Source organism: Hesperophylax consimilis, chromosome 12, assembly GCF_061612785.1.
Source record: "Hesperophylax consimilis isolate HC1 chromosome 12, BYU_Hcon_1.0, whole genome shotgun sequence".
NCBI classification, from domain to species: domain Eukaryota; kingdom Metazoa; phylum Arthropoda; class Insecta; order Trichoptera; family Limnephilidae; genus Hesperophylax; species Hesperophylax consimilis.
In genome coordinates, this window is record NC_142847.1 from 19,408,620 (window position 1) to 19,429,204 (window position 20,585).

General features: G+C 32.9%; 1 protein-coding gene and 1 pseudogene across 1 annotated transcript in view; both read right to left on the minus strand.

The window, feature by feature from the left end:
• Positions 1–20,585, minus strand: part of LOC149419289 (uncharacterized) — a 172,090-nt gene that overhangs the window by 143,849 nt on the left and 7,656 nt on the right. The window lies entirely within an intron of this gene.
• On the minus strand, positions 8–764 carry LOC149419290 (uncharacterized; annotated as a pseudogene).

Below are 20,585 nucleotides of genomic sequence, written 5' to 3' on the forward strand. Positions count from 1 at the left end.
AGAGTTTTTAATTGTGCATTCCAAGTTTAGATCTTAAAAATTGAAATTTATCCTTTGGCAATGCTTTGGTAAATATATCTGCATATTGATTATCACTACTTACAAATTTTAGATCAATAATTTTTTGATAATATTTTTCTTTAACAAAGTGGTACTTGAAGTCGATATGTTTACAGCGTTTATGGAAGTTTACATTTTTGATAACACTGATCGCACTTTGATTGTCTAAAAGTCTAAATGTAAGTACATTTTATCTTGTTTATATTCCTCAATATCACATAACAACTGTTTTATCCACATAGCTTCTTTGGTTGCAGCACAGGCTGCCATAAATTCTGCTTCTGTTGTTGACAGGGCAACTGTTTGTTGTCTTTGGCTAGACCATATTACAGCTGCTCCATTTTGATGAAAACATAGCCCGTGATTGAACGTCTTGTATCAGGATCATTGGCATAGTCAGCATCACTATAACCAGCCACTACTGGTGGCTGTGATGTGGATGAGTAATACAGCCCGTACTCTTTTGTATCTTTCAGATATTTGAAGATTTTCATCACGGCATTCCAGTGTGTTTTATTGTAACAATTTAAAAATCGACTCACTAGGCTCACTGCATACATAATTTCAGGTCGACTCACTATAGCTAGGTGCATGAGGGAACCCACAGCTTCTCTGTAAGGAATGTTCTTTTCTGGGTCTCCATCTCCTTTTTGTAACTTTACATGAGGGTCCACAGGAACACTGTTGGGGTTGGCATCAGTCATGTTAAACTTGTGCAATATCTGTTCCACATATTTAGTTTGATGTATGAATATACAATTGCTGAGTATCTCAATTTGCTTGCCTACAAAGTTACTCACTGAATTCACTATTTTTACATCAAATACAGTTTTTAAGTCATTAGTTATTTCTTTTAGTACTGATTCATCTTTAGAAAATAACAAGCCGTCATCAACATACAGGCAAAAGTAGCATTTCTTATTGTTGACTTGACCAAAATAAACACATTGATCAGCTTTGCTGTTGACGAAACCAAATTTCTTTAAAATCGAGTCAAACTTCTTATTCCAGCAACGGGGAGATTGCTTCAACAGAGACTTGTTGAGCTTACATACCATATTGCCTTCACTAGGCAGACCTTCAGGTGGAGTCATTAATATAGTCTCTTCAAGCTCACCGTATAAGAATGCGGTTTTGATGTCAAGTTGGATGCGTTTAAGGTTATACTGGACAGCCATGGATAATAATAAACGTATCGAATCATACCTTACAGTTGGTGCAAAGGTTTCGGGGTAGTCGATACCTGCTGTTTGTGCAAATCCTTTTGCACAAAGTCGTGCCTTGAACCGTGGACCCGTTGACTCTTCTTTTATTCGGAACACCCATTTGCATCCTATCACTTTGGCATTTGGAGGTTTTTCTATCAATATCCAGGTTTCATTCTTCTTATGTGCATCTAGTTCTTCATCAATTGATTTTATCCATTTTTCTTTATTTTCTGAACTAATTGCTTCTTTATATGTTTCCGGAACATCAGGAATAAATAAACATAGGTAAGTACTTTCTTCAGGCAAGTTTTTGTTTTTGTTTCTAGGTCTCAACTTCACACTACTTACTCCAGGTGATTCAATACTGGTGTCTGGTATGTATTCACTGTCAGAAGTGGATTTGTTTTATTTTACAGATTCATTTGAACTTTCTGAGGCACAATCTTCATCTTTTGAACTTTCCTCTTCTGTTTCTATTTTATTCATGGATAATTCTAAAGGAACAACGTCTCTTTTCACAGAAGATTCAAGAAATGTAGCATCTCTTCTTTATATTACTTTTCTGGAATTCGGCAGTATGAATCTATAACCTTTTGTGTGGTCACAGTATCCGATGAAGATCATCTTTTGTGCTTTTGGATCCCATTTCTTGCGCTTTTCTTTAGGCAGGTGAACCATTGCCTCACATCCAAATATACGCATATGATTCACATTTGGTTTCAGGCCAAACCATTTTTCCATGGGAGTTTTGAACAACAAACATCTCGTTGGAGAACGATTGATGATATAAGCGGCAGTGTGTATTGCATCAGCCCAATATAACTTTGGCAGTTCAGCATTGAGAAGCATACACTTTGCTCTTTCCACCAGTGTTCTATTCATGCGTTCCGCTGTACCATTTTGTTCAGGTGTGTACGGTGTGGTTGTCTGGTGTATGATTCCAGCACTTTTCAGGAAATCGGAAAAATTTTTGTTATCATATTCTAGGCCATTGTCTGTCCGAAGAATCTTTTTATGAGTATCCAGTTGATTCTCAACTTCCTGTTTAAATTCTTTAAATTTTCCAAGAGCTTCAGATTTGTTGTGGAGAAAGTATACAAAAATTTTCTTTGAGTAGTCATCGAGAAAAGTTATAAAGTATCTTGCACCACCAAGAGATTGGGTTTCCATTGGCCCACATATGTCAGAGTGAATCAATTCTAGGGGTTTGCTAACCTTTGATCCTTCACTTTTAAAAGGTAATCGTGTCTGTTTACCTTCCTTGCAGGTTATACATGTCAGATTTTCTGTTTTGTTTAGAAAAGTTACATGTTTAGTATTTTCAGCCATTTTCATTAAACTGTGAAAATTCAGATGCCCCATTCTTTGGTGCCACAGGTAAGCATCTTGTTCTTCAACATTAGTCATGTGAGCATGCCCTCCAGGCATGTTCAGCCGGTACATGTTGTTAACAATACTTGCAGTTGCTACTATTTGATGCTTGCTGTTCAAGATGACACAGCCGGAGTTATCAAATTTTACTTGACCACCATTTCGAATAATTTGACTCACAGATAGCAGGTTAGTTGCTAGTCCATGGACATGTAGAACATTTGTAAACAGAATCTTATTTTCTTGGCCTTTGTCATTATAAACATCTAAACTCACTTCTCCCGAGCTTTGCACAGATAACACTTTATTGTCTGCAACTCTAATGTTCTTTATTACAGGAGTTGATTCCTTTTGAAAGAGATTCTTGTTCTTCGTCATATGAGCTGAGGCGCCTGAGTCTATGTACCAGGCGTCATCATAATTAGACGATGCGATAAACACAGCAGCATAGGATGAGGTTGGCTTCTGTACCTTGTTTTTGGGTTTTGATTTACATTCAGGGCTCTTGTGGCCATATTTGTTACAGGAATAACATCTCGGACCCTTGGTTTGTTTCTTGTCATTGTTATGAAACCTTTTATTTACTGCGAAGGCTGTTGTATTGTTTTCATAATTTCTCACATCTTGCAATAATTTTGCTTTAACAGAATCTGCAGTTATCTTCGTGCCAGAGCTTTCAATTGCTATAATCATTGGCTGATATGAGTCGGGCAGACCGGAGAGCAGCAAAGTCCCGAGCCACTCATCGTCCACTTTGAAGCCAATATTGCGGAGTTTGTGAGCTGTCGACATTATTTTGCTCACATATTCTTCAATACTTTTACATGCACTGAGCGAGGTATTACACAAATCACGCAGAAGACCAACCCGGCGCGGGCGTGTCAACCCGGAATCATCAAATGCCGCTGCCAATTTATCCCATACTCCTTTTGCCGTACTTTTTTCTTCGATGTGTACATAATTAATAGGATCGACAAGAAGAATAATTTTTGTTTTTGCTATTGTGTCTTTTTTCGTATCAATCACTGTAAATGTGTCAGCTGTTTTAATACAATCCCACAATTCCTCGTGTTGTAGGTAGGTTTTCACTGCGAATTGCATGTCGCATAGTTTTCACGGCCGGTTAACTTTTCGATTAATGCCAATGAACTGTTTGTTGCCATTTTTATTTATGAAAACACAGAGTTCAAACACGAAAACACTTTGGAATATGATTCGAGAAAGTCACTGTTTTGTTTTTGGAGTAGAGGTTATGTTTTCACCATGTTTTCACTGCGGAGGTTATGTTTTACTAATAGTCCTTTTTTTCACTGCTAGTTTATTAGAAAAAACTTTCACTGAATGCCTCTGGGTTATCTGGGCCCATAACCTAATGATTTAAACAGAAATAAACTCTTATTTTGTATGATTTGCTTTTATTAACTGATAAGAAGTACATTTGTTATACACTCGCTTTGCAATGTCACAGAAGAGAAGAGGAGTACATATATTCTACCTACAACAAGGTCAAGTTAGAGTTACTACAAAAGGGCGGGAAATTTAAATCCATCAAAAACAATAAAAAATAAATGAAAATCGTCATGCGGTATTTATCGCCTGTGTCAGTGTGTACAGTTTAGTCACGTTTTAAGTTGTATAGTGCTTGCAAAGTTAAACATAGATAGTTTTGCTAATTTTGGAGACCACATGAACTGTTTGTGTCCAAAAATGTCCAACAATTTCTAAAATTGTTTTACTTATGCCTCGCTAGCTAAACTAACTAACCATCCATTTGACATAACTGCATTAGTCGAAGAGTTTTCAAATTATTTACGGTAAGGATTGAGGTCATCCATTCGATTGCTTTTGCTTGCACATTTAAATGTCACCTTACTGAGTCACTAGAACAATGGCATCCGCAAGCGGTGTATTTTGTGACGTTGAAGGGGTTGGGAAGAGAAAGATATGACAAATAGGAAGGTTGGAAAGTACCAACATTCTCATCTGGTTTTGCACGTAGAAAACTTACTGATATTAAATATTTGCTAATTTAACAAGTCTAGGTCGTAATAACTTTTCAGTAAACCACGAATGTCGGAACACATATTCATAAGAATTATTGTGTTGCATTTTATCATTATATATTATCACGACGCGGAACGGCCTGCAATCCCGTTTTTAACCGATTTTGATAAATCAGCTATACTATTTTTTCTCCGTGTGGATAGTCAATAGTCATTCACCAGGGCGATAGTGGGAGTATCATATATATATAACTTACATAGTGTATACCGCTTCTACTCACCAAAAAATAATTGTGTGTGTATTATTTAATAATGAAAAACGATTCCCAAACATTTTTCCACTTCGGAGATCCGTTCTCAAAAAACAAAAATGTCTAAAATAACGTGAGCGAAGATAAATATTTGATATCCCTCCACGAGCCCGTGTATCTTGTTTGATATCTTTCAAAGCTGCTCATCACTTCCGTGTCAAAGACTATGCTGTGATCTATGCTTAAAGCTATGCTGCGATGTCTATACACTGTAAGCTATGCTACGCTACGCCATAAGCTTTGCTACGCTTTGGGCCACGACACATGACAGGGCATGTCACCCCTAATTACATAAGTGACGCACTTTTCGCATATGAACTTTTATAAATAAAATGTTTTTCATTGAAAAGGTTTCAATGTAATGTCAGGTGACGAATGCTTTTTATTTAAAATGAGAATAGAAAATATAAAATACATATGTGTTATTTTTAGCCTATATCTGTATGATGAAGAAAATGGTCATGTTTATTTGTGGCAGAGAGATGAAGAAGTCCAATCCTGAAGAAATTTGGGATTTTCAAAAATAAATAATGATGAAGCTTACTTTACTTCCTAGAAGCTGAAAGATGTACATTGACTTGAATCTTTACGATTTAGTTGCATTATGAGTATTTTAACCCAAATCCATTCGCATTTTTCTACCTCTTACATTAGTACGCCTTCTATGGAAGTAAATATATTATGAATTTAGACTCAAGACCATCAATGGATCTACGGTAAAATCTTTAATGAGAAATTAAATTTATGTTTTGATCCTCCAGCAAACGACATCTGCGATGTTTCGATGTTTGTGATTGTTATACATTGAGGATAAAAAATACTACTGATACAAAAAAAAAAAAAACTCCAAAAAGAAAAAGAAAACCATTCACATGAGGCGAAAGTGCGATACAATTTGAAAAAATCGGATAATTTACTATGTAGCTTTTGATAGTTGATATCAAAGATATTAGAATATGAGGTGATATATGAAGTATTTTACTGTGGAACCGTGTCGCCAATTAAAATCAAAAGTAAATAAAATAAAAACTAAAGTATCAGTCCCTTTCCAAACCTACACATAAAACGTGCCAACTGCATTAACTCTGATAGTAGAACAGATTCCCGTGCCTACACGTCCCGACAACTTTGCGCTATTAAAAATACTTACAAATGTCAAAGGCTAGTGATTGCAAGACACAAATCCTTATAAAAATCGCTATTTCAATAAAATCATTCAAGTTTATGGTTCATTTAATAAAAGTTCTTATTCTCAGAACAGATAAAAAGGAATAAGTTTTATTGTGATCTGGACTCTGGACGCGTTTAGCTTAACAACCTTTGTCGATTGTTTCAAACCTACAATTAGATAACTAAATTTCTTCAGTACAGTTTTTTTTGTTTTTGTTTTGGCCATTTTAAGGGATAAAATTGAAAAAATAACCATGTGGTCTGTCAACGGCGCAGGACAAATTAGAAAATTTAACAAAAGCCATTGTTTTACAAAAAATTAAAAACTCAAAATCATTAAATTATTATTTTATTACGTGGTCACACTCACCTGGAAGTAGACTCTGTCCAGTCAGTGATTGGAAGGGCAAAAAACAGGGCATAATTCCAAATATTTCTATACCACGGCTGGCAACAATTCATCAGATACTGCAAAACTGACACTCAGTACATTGCTGACTTCAAGAGGTTTAATTTTAGGAGAAAGGGAGATATATTCTGAGCACCCCGGAAGTATGGCCCAAAATAAACAAACCAATCTTATTAAACACAACAGTGGCTGCCAGAACCACTGCATATTTTTACAAGCATTTAAAGGCCAGTATGCCAGATTACCCTCTATCAGATGACAAATGTATGGAAAATACCAACGATTATTAATAATATTTTATTTAATTTTATATATAATTTAATTTCGACGTAAAATAATATCTTTATATAACAAGTAAATAAAATGTATATACATATATTATATTTACACACATTGATCCTTTAATAATTTATATATATATATATATTTTTTTTTTATTTATTGTAAGAAACAAACAGCAATTTTACACAGGATGAGTTATACAAGAGGTTAAATATGAGGTAACCCAAAATAGTTTCTTACGCTAATGTTGGTTAATATGATATAATACAAAATTGTAATTGGTTATAACCATTTACTGAAAATGAAATTAACAAAAAAGAAAAAAAAAATCATATAAATATATTAGAAGGAAGAAAGAATAGGAAAGGGCAAGAGGCAGAGGAAGATGGGATGGGGACAGGAGATGCTCATGTTGTACCTTTTCTATAACTGTGTATTAATTTCATTAACATTGTGGTCGTACGCTTGACTTCGTTTCGGTATAATATAATATAATATAATACACCACATGTCATAACAAAATTAAAAACTCAAAATAAAAAACATAATGTACCCTCCTCTTCCAACCACAAGCGAATGCTTCTCTGGAAGAGTAGTATTAAAGATTGTCATTGTAAATTGCAAACCTTATTACTTACATGTACTTTTTCCTTTAATAAATAGTAAAAAAATTAATAAATAAAAATATATTCATTTTTTTTTGAAGCCGGACATTTTCAATCATTTTGTTTTTATTTTTAAATATTTCTAATAAGAATTTTAACTAATGACAAATAAATGTTTAATAAAATGTATTCATGTTATTATTTACTAACAACGGTACCATATCAATAATGAATTTTATCTAACCATTCATTGGATTTATCATTAAAGGTTAAACATTAAATATTATACAATAAATATTATACAATTAATATAAGAAAACAAAGATTTGGCATAAAAAAACAGAAAGTAAATATTAAAGAACCTGAATTTTTTTATTTGTATGCTCGCTATTTATTTGACTTATAAACCAGTTATTTTAAATTAACCTTATTTAATATGTTAATACCATCTAATGCTCTAATTCAAAGCATCACTTTTAAGGTTTAAAGTTCATGCCTTAATGGGTGAAATGATAGGGTTATAAATCAAGGTCGAGAATTATATTTTACGTCAGTATTTTCGATGAAAAACAACATTTTCCGAGAAACAATAACGTAGCGAATGGAAGGTATATACTCTTTCCCCAAAGAAGGATTTTATGCCTCTTCAGTTATCTTCAGGACTCATAAATAAGTTATTAACTGTAATACCTTCTAATACAAATAATAATAGGGATACCATTATAGAATATGAAAGCAATTACATTGATGAAGGCAATTAATTGCTTAGTGCTGTAGACGATATTAGTTTTTTGATATTTATTTTATACAAAATACCCTAATAATAATATTTGAATTGAACCTAGGTCTTTATTTTATAGAGAATACCCTGAGGTTGAATTGAACGTGGGTCTATGTTTCATACAGAATACCATGAGGATGAATTGAACCTGGGTCTTTATTTCATACAGAATAACCTGAGGATGAATTGAACCTGGGTCTTTATTTCATACAGAATAACCTGAGGAGGAATTGAACCTGGGTCTTTATTTCATACAGAATAACCTGAGGATGAATTGAACCTGGGTCTTTATTTCATACAGAATAACCTGAGGATGAATTGAACCTGGGTCTTTATTTCATACAGAATAACCTGAGGATGAATTGAAACTGGGTCTTTAATAAACCCGCCAATTATCCTAACATCAATGATTCTCATGTGAAAAATTTCTAGCCCAGATTCTAGCTGCGCATCAACGACGCTTGTTCTTTGGAGCGCCTTCCATTAAAATATATGTAGGAAAAATAGAGCTCTTCCACACTGTTACACTGATTGCCCATGTTTGCACAGAGTAAAAATACTACTTTAAAGTTATGTCAGCGGATACTTTCCTAAGTCAAGCTAGACAAAATTAGTCCAAATGAAAGTTAAAATGCATAAAGCATCTATTTAAATAATAAATTTATTTTTTAACTTTATAAATTTCGGACAGATAAATAATTGTCTACGTATTACGTTACGTATCTAAATTTGGAATCACGCTTTCACAACCTTGAAAACTTAGAATTGAAACATCATGTAGACATGTTTGGAAAATACATACACAGTAAAGAATCCTACCCATGTGATGTGACATGCAGTATATTTTTTCAGTTTTCGTGATTTCCAAGAATAAAAACTTTTCGCTTAGCCGAAAATATTATTTCGTGGAAGAAGTAATCTCCTTACAGAAAGAGAAAAGTTTGCTTAGCTTAGTAAGTATGTTCTTACCGCGGAGTTTCTTATTATTAGTTCATTTTGTGGGAAGTAACCGGATTTTCTATAAATTGTATTAGTTTCCCATAATACGTCCATACAAAAAGAGAAAAGTTTTGTCACAATCTTAAAAAAGCACCAGTAAATAAATATTAATATCATAGATAAGATTTGAATGCCTGCCAACTAATTTTATATTTTTTCTTGAGGATAAAGTTTAACCCGTGATTTTTCATGGTTCACATCATATACCTTAGGAAGACTACCATGAGGATGAATTGAAATCTTAAATCCTTCCTTTATAGGATAACACAAAAATATTTGCACTAGTACAAAAGTAGTTACTACCCGACTTCGTCAGTTTTCATCATTGTTTTGCTATCATCGAAGAATTGTTAAAAAAGGCAAACAATGTGCAACCTGTTTTAAGCAACTTTCATTAAATGGCGCTAAAAATAATTGCGTCAGCTCGTACATTTGAAACAAAAACAAATTTCGTGAAGCCACATCTTATCATTCTATAGTTTTTTCCGCTTGATACACAACAAAAAACAGAAAATGGTTTATAGTAGTTAACGAGATAATCATTAAATTAATTTCATGTCACTATCGTCAAACACACAAGTTCGTCATACACAAAAATAATTTAATGAACTCATATCATAATTTCTGAGTTCACTAAACACGAAAATTTTACTAGTCAAATTAGAAAGCACGTAAAAAGCAATTTGTTTTTATTTTTTAAATCTTGATAGAGAATGCGCCTTAGGAGGGAAGATTTGAGGGACAGGATGCAATCTTATGATAAAAATTGTATGTTTTAGAAGAACGCGTTTTAAGTATTGTGTTATTGTTGTGAATTTATTCAACTCTAGAAAGACTATTCATTTAAGTTTTGAAAAACTGCGTTGTTCAAATACATATTTGATAAGAAATGGTGAAAAAGTTGCTTTTGCATCCAAGGCAATTTTTAAAAATTGTGATTGGTTAGTGATTTTGGGGACAATTTAAATTAAAAGGTTTTGAATTTAGATACGAATTTATTTTTAGTATTTGATAACTATTGTGAATCGAATATTTAGTTAAATAATTATTACGCATTACACATAAAAAAAAACGAACACGAGTGATTCACTAGCAGAAATTTTCTACCACTTTAGACAATATAACAGTTTTCTTCCACATTATCTGAAGGTACATCACCGAAAGTTTTGAAATCATTCAGCATTTTGAGACTTTATAAATTTATAATATTTTTCCTGTTTTTTACCAGGTTTTTTTAATGTAGGAAATATCACACACATGAATTCCAGTTCCAAAGTTCTACAGGAACAACGTTTGATTTCACAACAAATGAGAACTTTGTAAGCTACAGAGAATTCACCGGTGGGCATAGACTTAAAGATTATGAATATACACATAGGGATTAAGGGTATATATACAGGCTGGGGTAAAAGTAATCACCCTATTGGAAAACGCTTTAACTTTTGGAAATGGCCCCAAATGTCAATTCGGTTTTGACATTTGCGAAGTAAACAAACGCAGAATATAAATCGACAAGACATGTTGGGCAAAAGTAATCACCCTATTGGAAAACGCCAAAACTTTTGCAAATGGCGCCAAATGTCAATTCGGTTTTAACATTTGTGAAGTAAGGGTATATATAGGGTATATAAACAACCACAGAATACAAATCAACAAGAAATAAATCGGTTTACTCCGCAATAACGTGGAATAACAAGCAGTACCAAAGTTTATCGTTAAAAAAAATTTACCGCTAAAGAACATCGGGTGATTACTTTTGCCCCACCCTGTATATACTTCCCTATTACTTGAAATTTTAAAAATAGCAGATTGAAATGGATCATGCGCAGACAAGCAAACTTACATCAATATACGGATGCAATAATCACTTGTGACTAGTGTTGAAACTTTTGCGTGTAGCTTCGTCGGTGTAAGACCTAAAGAAATCATATTTGTACATCAGATAAAGAAGGGATTGGAGATACTAAAAAAGCGATGTTGGCAAAAATGACGTGCGCGGATCCAGCTCCTGAATTGTAAACGTAAACTAAGTGTAAATGCTAGCACACCGCCCGCTATACTGTGCAAGTGAATTATTTCAGGGTGAAATGCCTAAAACCAAAAAAAAAAAAAAAAGAGATGGGCGTCTTTCGGCAAGTGGTTCTTGAGTTTTTTTTAAAAGAAAGGTGCACCGTTTTTAGGTGCTTTGTAATATTTTCTACGCGAGATTTCCGACATAACTTTTTAACTTGTTTTAACACGTCAACGATTTGTTTACTCAACACAATGAATTGTTTATTCTTTTTTATGTAAGATCAACGATCATCGTAATAGATTCACACTGAATAAGGTAAGACTCGTACTGTTATTTTTTCCAATATCGTAATCGTTTAATAATTTGGACCGAAAGTGGACTGGATATTATGTTGCAGGAGTTTCTAGAATGTCTTTGAGGCGACATAAGATTCTAATAACGGAGGTTTACTCGACGCTCCCATTTAATTATTTGTGATGAACGTATTACTAAAATCTCAAATGTTTCTAGATGGATCTAGAAGATTTGATATAAGTAATTTATATTTAATATTAATAAAAACAGTACCCTTCCATTAAAATATTGTAGGTACGTAAAGCGATTTGAAAATTTATAAAACTTTTTATATATATTATTTAAATTAGCTGCAAGCACAACATTTTATTTTTCTAGACGCTGAATTACTAACTTTCCGGGGGATGTCTCTAGAAATTTTTGAAATTTTAGTAATACGGTATTCAGAAATAATTAAAATAAACCTCCACGGAAATATCGATTTTCTAGGCCTTCTAGGCAAAGTGAACCGTAGGTCTGTCCATTACGCCATTGTTTTTACACGACTTCATCACTTATGTCTTTAAGATTCCCACATTACTTTACAGATTTGATAAGGCAAATTCAACCGCAAGTCTGTTCAATACACCGGAGGCGCGCGTCTCAAATTTTTGTGCACGGCTGATTCACTTACGTTGTTGTTATATCGTCTGGCTTTATTTTTGGGTATTGCCTCGACTTGAGTTTATTTTTATGTTCATTAGGCGTCTTAATCGACGGTGATGGAGAAAGATGTCTTGATTTTATTTTCTTTGTACTCTACACCAATTTACTTTATACATAACAGACAAGATTTTTTTTAAATAATATATATTTTTTTTTTTACTTTGAGCTTAGTAACTATACAAATAAAAGGGGATGTCCGTATGTGTGTGTCTTGAATACTCAAAAACTATTGAACAGATTTTGCTGAAAATTTCAATGTCTCTTCTTATTGGTGTCAGGGGTGGTTAGAGTGTGAGTTGGATGGTATAAGAAGTCAGGGATACCAGAGAAAAACATAACGCAATATCTCTGCGATGGAATGATATGCGAGTAGAATAAAAGTCGATATAATTTAGTTTTAATACTAGCAATGTGGTTTGTTGTAGTGACTGGTGGAAAAAGATTAAATATACTATCTCTGAATGGGAATGAGATAAGTACTCGAATTAAAGTCGATATTATGTATTTTTTTTACATTATAAAAGTGGTAGATTTAGTGAATAGTAAAAAATGGTCTTAGGCGTACGAGGAAACCTTAATGCTTGGAATGATATATTTAGTCAAATTAAAGGCGATATAATGAAAAAAAATATTACAGTAACAATGTGAATTTCATGATAGCGAATGGAAGACAAAGTTGGGGACGCCTGCGAAAGACCTGACCTGAGACGACCAGATGAATCAAATAGTCATGTGCAATAAAATTAGGCATACGTGATGAACGGAGAACGAGACGTAAGGAGAATTTATGTCTTGCAAGTGAATGGTTAAAGAAGTCAGGGACGCTGAAGGATACATGAAGTAAAAAGAATTCAAAAACTTTACTCGAAATCATTCATAACGCCTTGCTAGTTATTTACATTTTAAGTACTGTCAAGCCTTTAACATCGGCATCTCCCACACCTACTTTACCTACTTGTATTATTTAGATTTATTTTACATGTTCATGACTGAAAATTCACTTCGCTGGAAAACTGATTTTCGCTCAAAGACACATAGGATCTAATCACGTGATAGCGAGATTGGAAAGGAGTGGAGATAAGTGGATAGACGTTTTGCATACAAGATGGATATTATTGGGTTCAGTACCCAATGGCACCAAAACTAATTTACATATTCGCACACCTAGATTGCTGTCATGTTTTAATCTCAGTCTGATTAACCCATTGGCATCCAGATTGTTGAATTTAAAAATTGATCCTCAGCTCCGAATAAATTTGGTATCATTTTTTTTATATTCGCAGTGGTGTACTAAATCTAATATAACTTTTATACGTAAAAATTTTAATTTCCTTCTGTATTGGATCAAGTTATGTAAAAAAATATGTTTAAATGAGTTTAAAAAAATAACAATATTAGTAAATGAGGATATAAAAGCAACTTTAAATAAAAATATGTTTTTCTATATATTTTTTTTTTTTTAACAGTGAAAAAAATAAACATTGATCAATTTTGTAAGCATAATTTTTGTTTACGTATATAATATGTTTACGGCAAAAACAAGGTATAATATTCGTCAAAGCATCCACAACGCGGTTTTCGAGCCAGGTTAACGGTGCCAAAACCTCTCGATATTTTGAAAAATCATTATGACGCCTATTATTAATGAATGCTTCATTATCTAAGAAGCCGTTGTTATTTAAAAATAGAAACCAGATGTCTTTTCTAGTTTACTCACATTGCCAGCGTGGTTTCAGTCTAAGACACCCTCACCATGCCGGCGTGGTTTGAGTTTAAGACAAAGCGATACACCCCCACCGTGCCGGCGTGGTTTGTGTTTAAGACAAAGCGATACACCCCTACCATGCCAACGTGGCTTGAGTTTAAGACATAGCGATATACCCCCGCCGCACAGTGGACGGAATGAAGAAAAAACACGAATTAATTGTTTGCTGGCTAAATATTAGTGCAATATTTTTTTAATTTTTTTATTAATGAATTATAACCATTTTTAAGTAAAAATATTAATATACTCTTATGTAGAAATTTACAACGACAAATAATTCAATACAATTTGAAGATATACAAATATCTGGGAAAATAAAACATATTAATCATAAATATTACATATTATAAGTCACTTCTATGAACACAAAAAGATGGGCAATAATCAGAAACACAAATTTAATTAGAAATATGGTCGTATAGAAAATCTAGGTGCTAAAGGTGTCTCCGTTGTCATCGAAGTCTAAATCATCACTCAAATTTCCAGAGCCATTGGACGGAATTCTTAGTAGACTTAAAACTTCAGTTGGTAACACAGAACTTTTTTTTTTAGGAAGTGGTCGAATAGAGGAAATTACGGGGTCTGATGAGATTAACAAATTATTTAATATATCTTGATTGGTGCTTGTTCTGGAAACTTTTTGGGCTATGATGTTCTCGGTAGTACCTTATTTCTTTATGCCTCGATTCTTGCACATCTTCACTTAGTTGTCCTATTGGGAGTAAAAAGAATTTCATTACTGACGTATTGTTCTTTTGTTAACTTTAAGCCCACAATAAGCGCTAAAGCCTCTTCCGGTGAGTATGGATTAAGGATGTTTTTACATTTCATTGCAAAAGCTTGACGTATTCTTGATGCTCGACAAGGTAAAAATGTTATCTGTTTTACGAGTTTTGCAGCATCACTTTTTCCTGCGCTTCGAAAACTCATTTCTGCTGCTAACTGGACTTCATCAAGAGTGCGAGACTAACAGATCGTGCACTTTTTTCTGCTTTGATCTAGAACCACTTTCTTGAAATATTTTTATTGGTCTACCCAAAGATTTGGAGAAAACTAGCTTTTCTTGCAACCACTCTAAATTATGTTTTTGAAACCTCACAATATAACTGCGGCTTTTTCTCCATTTCTTCATTAATTGTAGCGAAAAATTCTTAATGTTTTTGTAAAATGTAGGGCTCAAAATGTTAGAACCTGCCGCTATGTGGTATTTTTGTGTTACGTAATTAATTAAAAACTCTTTTGATTTCACAGAAGTGGCATTTAATATACCCCGTTCTTTTAATGTCTCGAATAATTCTCTCCGGGGAATGCATTTAGGCCTTCCTGAAAATAACAAAATTGTTCAAGGAAGAACAAAAGATGATCACAATTTATATATGACATTAAAGGTGAGACTTCAGTCTACAATACGTATATATTCATAAATGGGAACAAACGATGTTTTGTTTCTAAATGCTAATTGAAATATGCATTTTAAAAGCAAAAAAATTCAAAAATAGTTTAAAATTAGATGTAAGTTAAAATCTCACACAAATAATATATTGATATATAGTTTGGTAAATTAAATTAAAAATACCTCGAGGAATGTTAACCATAACAAACTTTTGTAAATATATCCAAATGTCACTAATTACACAACCGTCTCTGCTCACGCGTAGGATTAAACTGAAAAACGCGATGCCAAACATCCAACTTAAGACACACTTTGCAGCGTTGCCAAACTTCCATTAAGTCCTATTGACATATTTAAATTATAACAAAAAATGCAGAAACTATTGTACTACACTAAAAAAAATATAAATATTAAAAAAATTAACATTTGCAAAAACCACTTAATTCGCGTTTTTTTTCCATTCCGTCCAAAGTGCGCCGGCTGGCGGGGTTTGATGCGGATGGGTTAAGGTGATAGGGTTATTATTTTAATCTTTATAATAACTAATAACTAACATTTTATTCATCTTTTAGTTCAAATGATACTAGTGAGTAAAAATAGTTGGTTTATCAATTTTAATTTCTACGTTACATCGTTACTTTACAGTTGCCATTTTTTACATTAGCTGCACTCAGTAGACAGATTTGGACCCATAGGAAAGTAGTTTACTAGGGAAAGGAAGGAGGGTAAAATGTGATCGGTGTATCCAGGAGTGACGGACGTTTGAATTCATCCCCTACAACGATGGTTGAAGATAGTCCGTCTGGAGAGGTAAAAAGATCTTCCTCAATTAGTCTCTCCAAATCCGGCCCGCCACAGATAGATGAGCAGACGCCTCCGCCGCCGAGACCTAGACAATCTTTACCCCCATGAACCCGGGCACCCCTGCTAAGTCACCAAATGTAGCAAATCACTTGGGGTGATCTATGGTAGAGGTTTTGGTTATCCAATAAATGTTTCCCGGGGTGGCGGTACCTAAAAAATCTGTTTAATATATTGACAGAATAATGTAGGTAAATTATTTCTAAGCTCCTTGGCCTATAATGAAAAAGGTGGATAGGAGTCTTTCAGTCGAGTTTTCAATGATATACGCAATATAAAGTAACCTGACAACTCAAGATAAACATTAAAATTTATACAAGATGAAATTACCGAACCGATACTCTTTCTAATAAACAAATCTATTACGGAAAGCAGATTTCCATCACAACTCAAAATAGGGACTATTACACCAATCTTTAAATCAGGAAATCGTACAGATATCAATAACTACAGACCAATCACAATCCTGAACACATTATCTAAAATCTTAGAAATAACAGTTAAAACTCAACTCATCGATTACCTAGAATCAAATAAACTATTATCACCAAAACAATTTGGTTTCAGAAAAAATCTAGGAACATCCAACGCCATAGCTTTAGTAATTGAATATATTAAAAATTCTCTAGATTCACATAAAAAATGCATTGGAGTATTTCTCGACCTTTCTAAAGCCTTCGACACAATAAATCACCAACATCTTTTTGAAAAACTAGTTAACATAGGGATCACTGATAATGAACTGATATTCTTTAAAAGCTACATGGGAAATAGAAAGCAAACTGTGAAACTTAACAACATAACCAGTGAGTGTATTGATGTCAAATGCGGGGTGCCTCAAGGAAGTATTCTGGGTCCGATTCTGTTCCTAATATACATTAATGATCTATGCCACATAGAATGTGACGGAGAAATCATAAGTTTTGCGGATGATACTGTTCTCCTTATAAATGGGAATAATTGGACAGAAACATTTAAGAAAGCAGAAGACACACTAAACAGGATTAAAAAATGGCTAGACTACTATTCACTTACACTAAATGCTAATAAAACCAAATTCATCACTTTCAAAATAAAAAATACAAAAAACTCTGAAGAAAACCATAACTTGAAAATTCATAGCCCGCATCACTTAAATGAGCATTGTAATTGTCCCTCATTAGAAAATGTTGACCATATAACGTATCTAGGTCTAAAAATAGATGGGAATTTAAAATGGACCAATCACATTAGCTATTTAGATAATAAAATTAAAAAACTTAGTTATTTTTTCAAAACTATCAGGAATGTGCTCATTAAAAAAGACTTAATCAAAATCTACATGGCTCTCTGCCAATCACTGTTAGAATACGGTATTATCGGATGGGGCAGTGCAAATAAAAACATACTAAATCCACTTATCAAATCTCAAAAAGCCATAATGAAAATTATACTGAAAGTTCCTGTAAGAACTAGCACTAACGAAATCTTCACCAATCTTAACATCATGTCTATTAAACAACTATATTCTAAAACTATACTCATTTACATTCATAAACACAAAACACAAGAAATAACAACAAACACGTACAATAGAAACACTAGATCTCATGATCAAAAACTTATCCAACAAATAATTACAAATACAACTTTTGGGCAAAAAAGCTTCTTATATCACAGTATTAAACTCTACAACAAAATACCACTCACACTCAAAAACCTCAACACTTTAACATTTAAATCTGAAATAAAAAGCTGGATACTTAACATAGGAAGATCTGAAATAGAAAATTTACTGAAATCAAACACAGAATAAAACAGAATCAACTGAACTATACCAAAAAACAGTACCTTACTTATTTTAAAATTACTTAAAAAATATATATATACTACATTATACTTTGTTGTAATATTAATTTCTTATAATTAAATTATAATATGTAAATGACATCCTCAGCACGGGAGATCCCAGTGAGGATATCATTATATCTATGTGTTAATAAGAAAAGAAGACAATAAATCATTATTATTATATTATTATTATTATAATGGCAATTCAAGACACAAAAACTGATATAAAGTCATTAAAAGTGATGAAACAAAAAATAGGTTAAAAAGATTACGTAGACTAGATTTATGGGTTAGACATAGACTTAATATCACCTTTAAAAGGTGTGCTGAATTTTTATTGTATCGAGTTATCATGGAACCGCCATACACGCATACCAAACACATTTTATAAACGTAGAATCCTCCAGCTTAAAGTATTTTTTCTTTACATTAGCTCCACACAGGAGGCCCTGAAAAAAAAAATCCTCAAGGCCTATGTCATCTTTGGGTATGCTGTGTAAAGGGTCATTTTAAGGAAAAGAAGGAGAGTAATTTCTGGAAAGGAAAAATGTATGATGGGTGGGTAGGAATCTGGGGGTCAATATATCCAGGAGTGACGAATAAATCATCACTCCCACTGCGGTGGAAGGCGGTGGGTCTTGGGTTTTGCGGGCAAACATATCCACCGCCAAGACCTGGACAAACCTCACCCCATCTCTGCCCCCCCTACTGACTACTTGCCGTGACCTATGGCAGGTGTGTTGGTTTTTCAATAAATGGTTCCTGGGGCGGCGGTACCCATACCTGCCTCCCAAATTAGTGAGGGATATTTACATGCAATTGCTTTGTTAAAGTACTTCTTGTAAATATTCTAATCCAATAAATCAAGCAATCTAAATTGCAAATGAACAACAAATATCTGTTTTGATCCGTTCTGATATGGTTGTCGAAACTAAAGCAAACTAAGTCCTGTTTTAACTCGACCATTTGGAATTTCATCTATCTTTAATTTATTTTGTTACGTTCCAGTTCCGGCTCAGAATGTTTTTGACCAGCCAGATTTTGCTGGTTCCTACTAAGAGCTGTCAAATCGGAATAATCAATATTATGGTACCTACCGGCACCTACCTAAAAAAAGTTAGAAAAAAGAATTGTCATTGAGATTGTATATTTCTCTATTGGAAATACAAAAAAATGTAAGGGGATACATTTTTTTTTATTTTTTATTATTATTTTAATATAGATCATAGTTACATTAATACATACATTTTTTTGTAAAATATAATATTTAGGTACATAATTGCTCATGTATACCTTATCAGAAAAGAGGAGCTCTTGTGCCTGATAAGGGAGCCACGATTCTTACTTCAGTGATTCAATGTTATGTGTAAAATATAAATATAATATATCCATATATTTTTTTAATATAAGTTTTTTTTTTTTAAAGTTTGATTTTATTGATTTGTTCTTGTTGGTTCGTAATACAGCGCAATTCGGAAGGGAGATTATTGTAGTTTTTTATGGCTTGGTAAATATAATGGTTTTGCATTTGAGTTGTTTTAAAGATTGGCGTAATAAATTGATTTCCATTTCTCATCAGTTTGTAAAATTCTTGATATTCTGTGTTATTTTTTTCTTTACACATTTTTATAATTGAAGTTTGCTTAAATATATCATCAATATTTGGTACTGGAAATATTTTAAAAAGCAATTTTGTTGTGAAAGTAGAGTTTTTTTTAAGTATTACCTTTATAATAATTTTTTGCGCGACTTTTACCGAGTTTAGGTTGTTTTTATAAGATCCTCCCCAACCTATGATTCCGTAAATAAGCAGGGAGTGGACAAGAGCATAATATACATTTTTTAGTATTTTCACATTTAAAATATTTCTTAACCTAACAAATATATATATACATTTCCTTATTCTCTTTACTAACTCCGTAATATGGCTTTTCCATTTCAAATTTTCATCGATGATCACACCAAGATATTTAATTTCAGAAGAAGAGTTGATTACAGTACAAATAGGATTAAGTAGTTTACAGTTGACATTGTCACAATTTTCATCATGGATTATGATATTTACTTTGTGTTTAGGTATTTTTTGTAGTGAAAATAATACATATGTAGTTTTTTTGGCATTAAGTGTGAGTAGGTTATTATCAAACCATGATTTTAAGATATTAATACATTCATTTGCAAGTTTGTTAACTAGTTCCCATGTTTGACCTTTTATTAATAAAACAGTATCATCAGCATAAGAGATTAATTCACCTTTGATTTTCTGTTGGAAAATGTCATTTACATACATTAGAAATAGTAATGGTCCGAGGACCGTGCCTTGAGGAATGCCAAATGTACTTGTTAGTGGTGTACTAAAGGTTTGGTTTAATTTTACAATTTGAGGTCTCTCTGTTAAGTAGCTTTCTATCCATTTAAGAGCTAAGTGGTCAATGCCATTTTCTTTTAATTTTTGTCTTTTTGTCTATTGTCTTTCATGGGAAATGCTGTCAAATGCTTTCTTTAAGTCAATAAAAATTCCTAT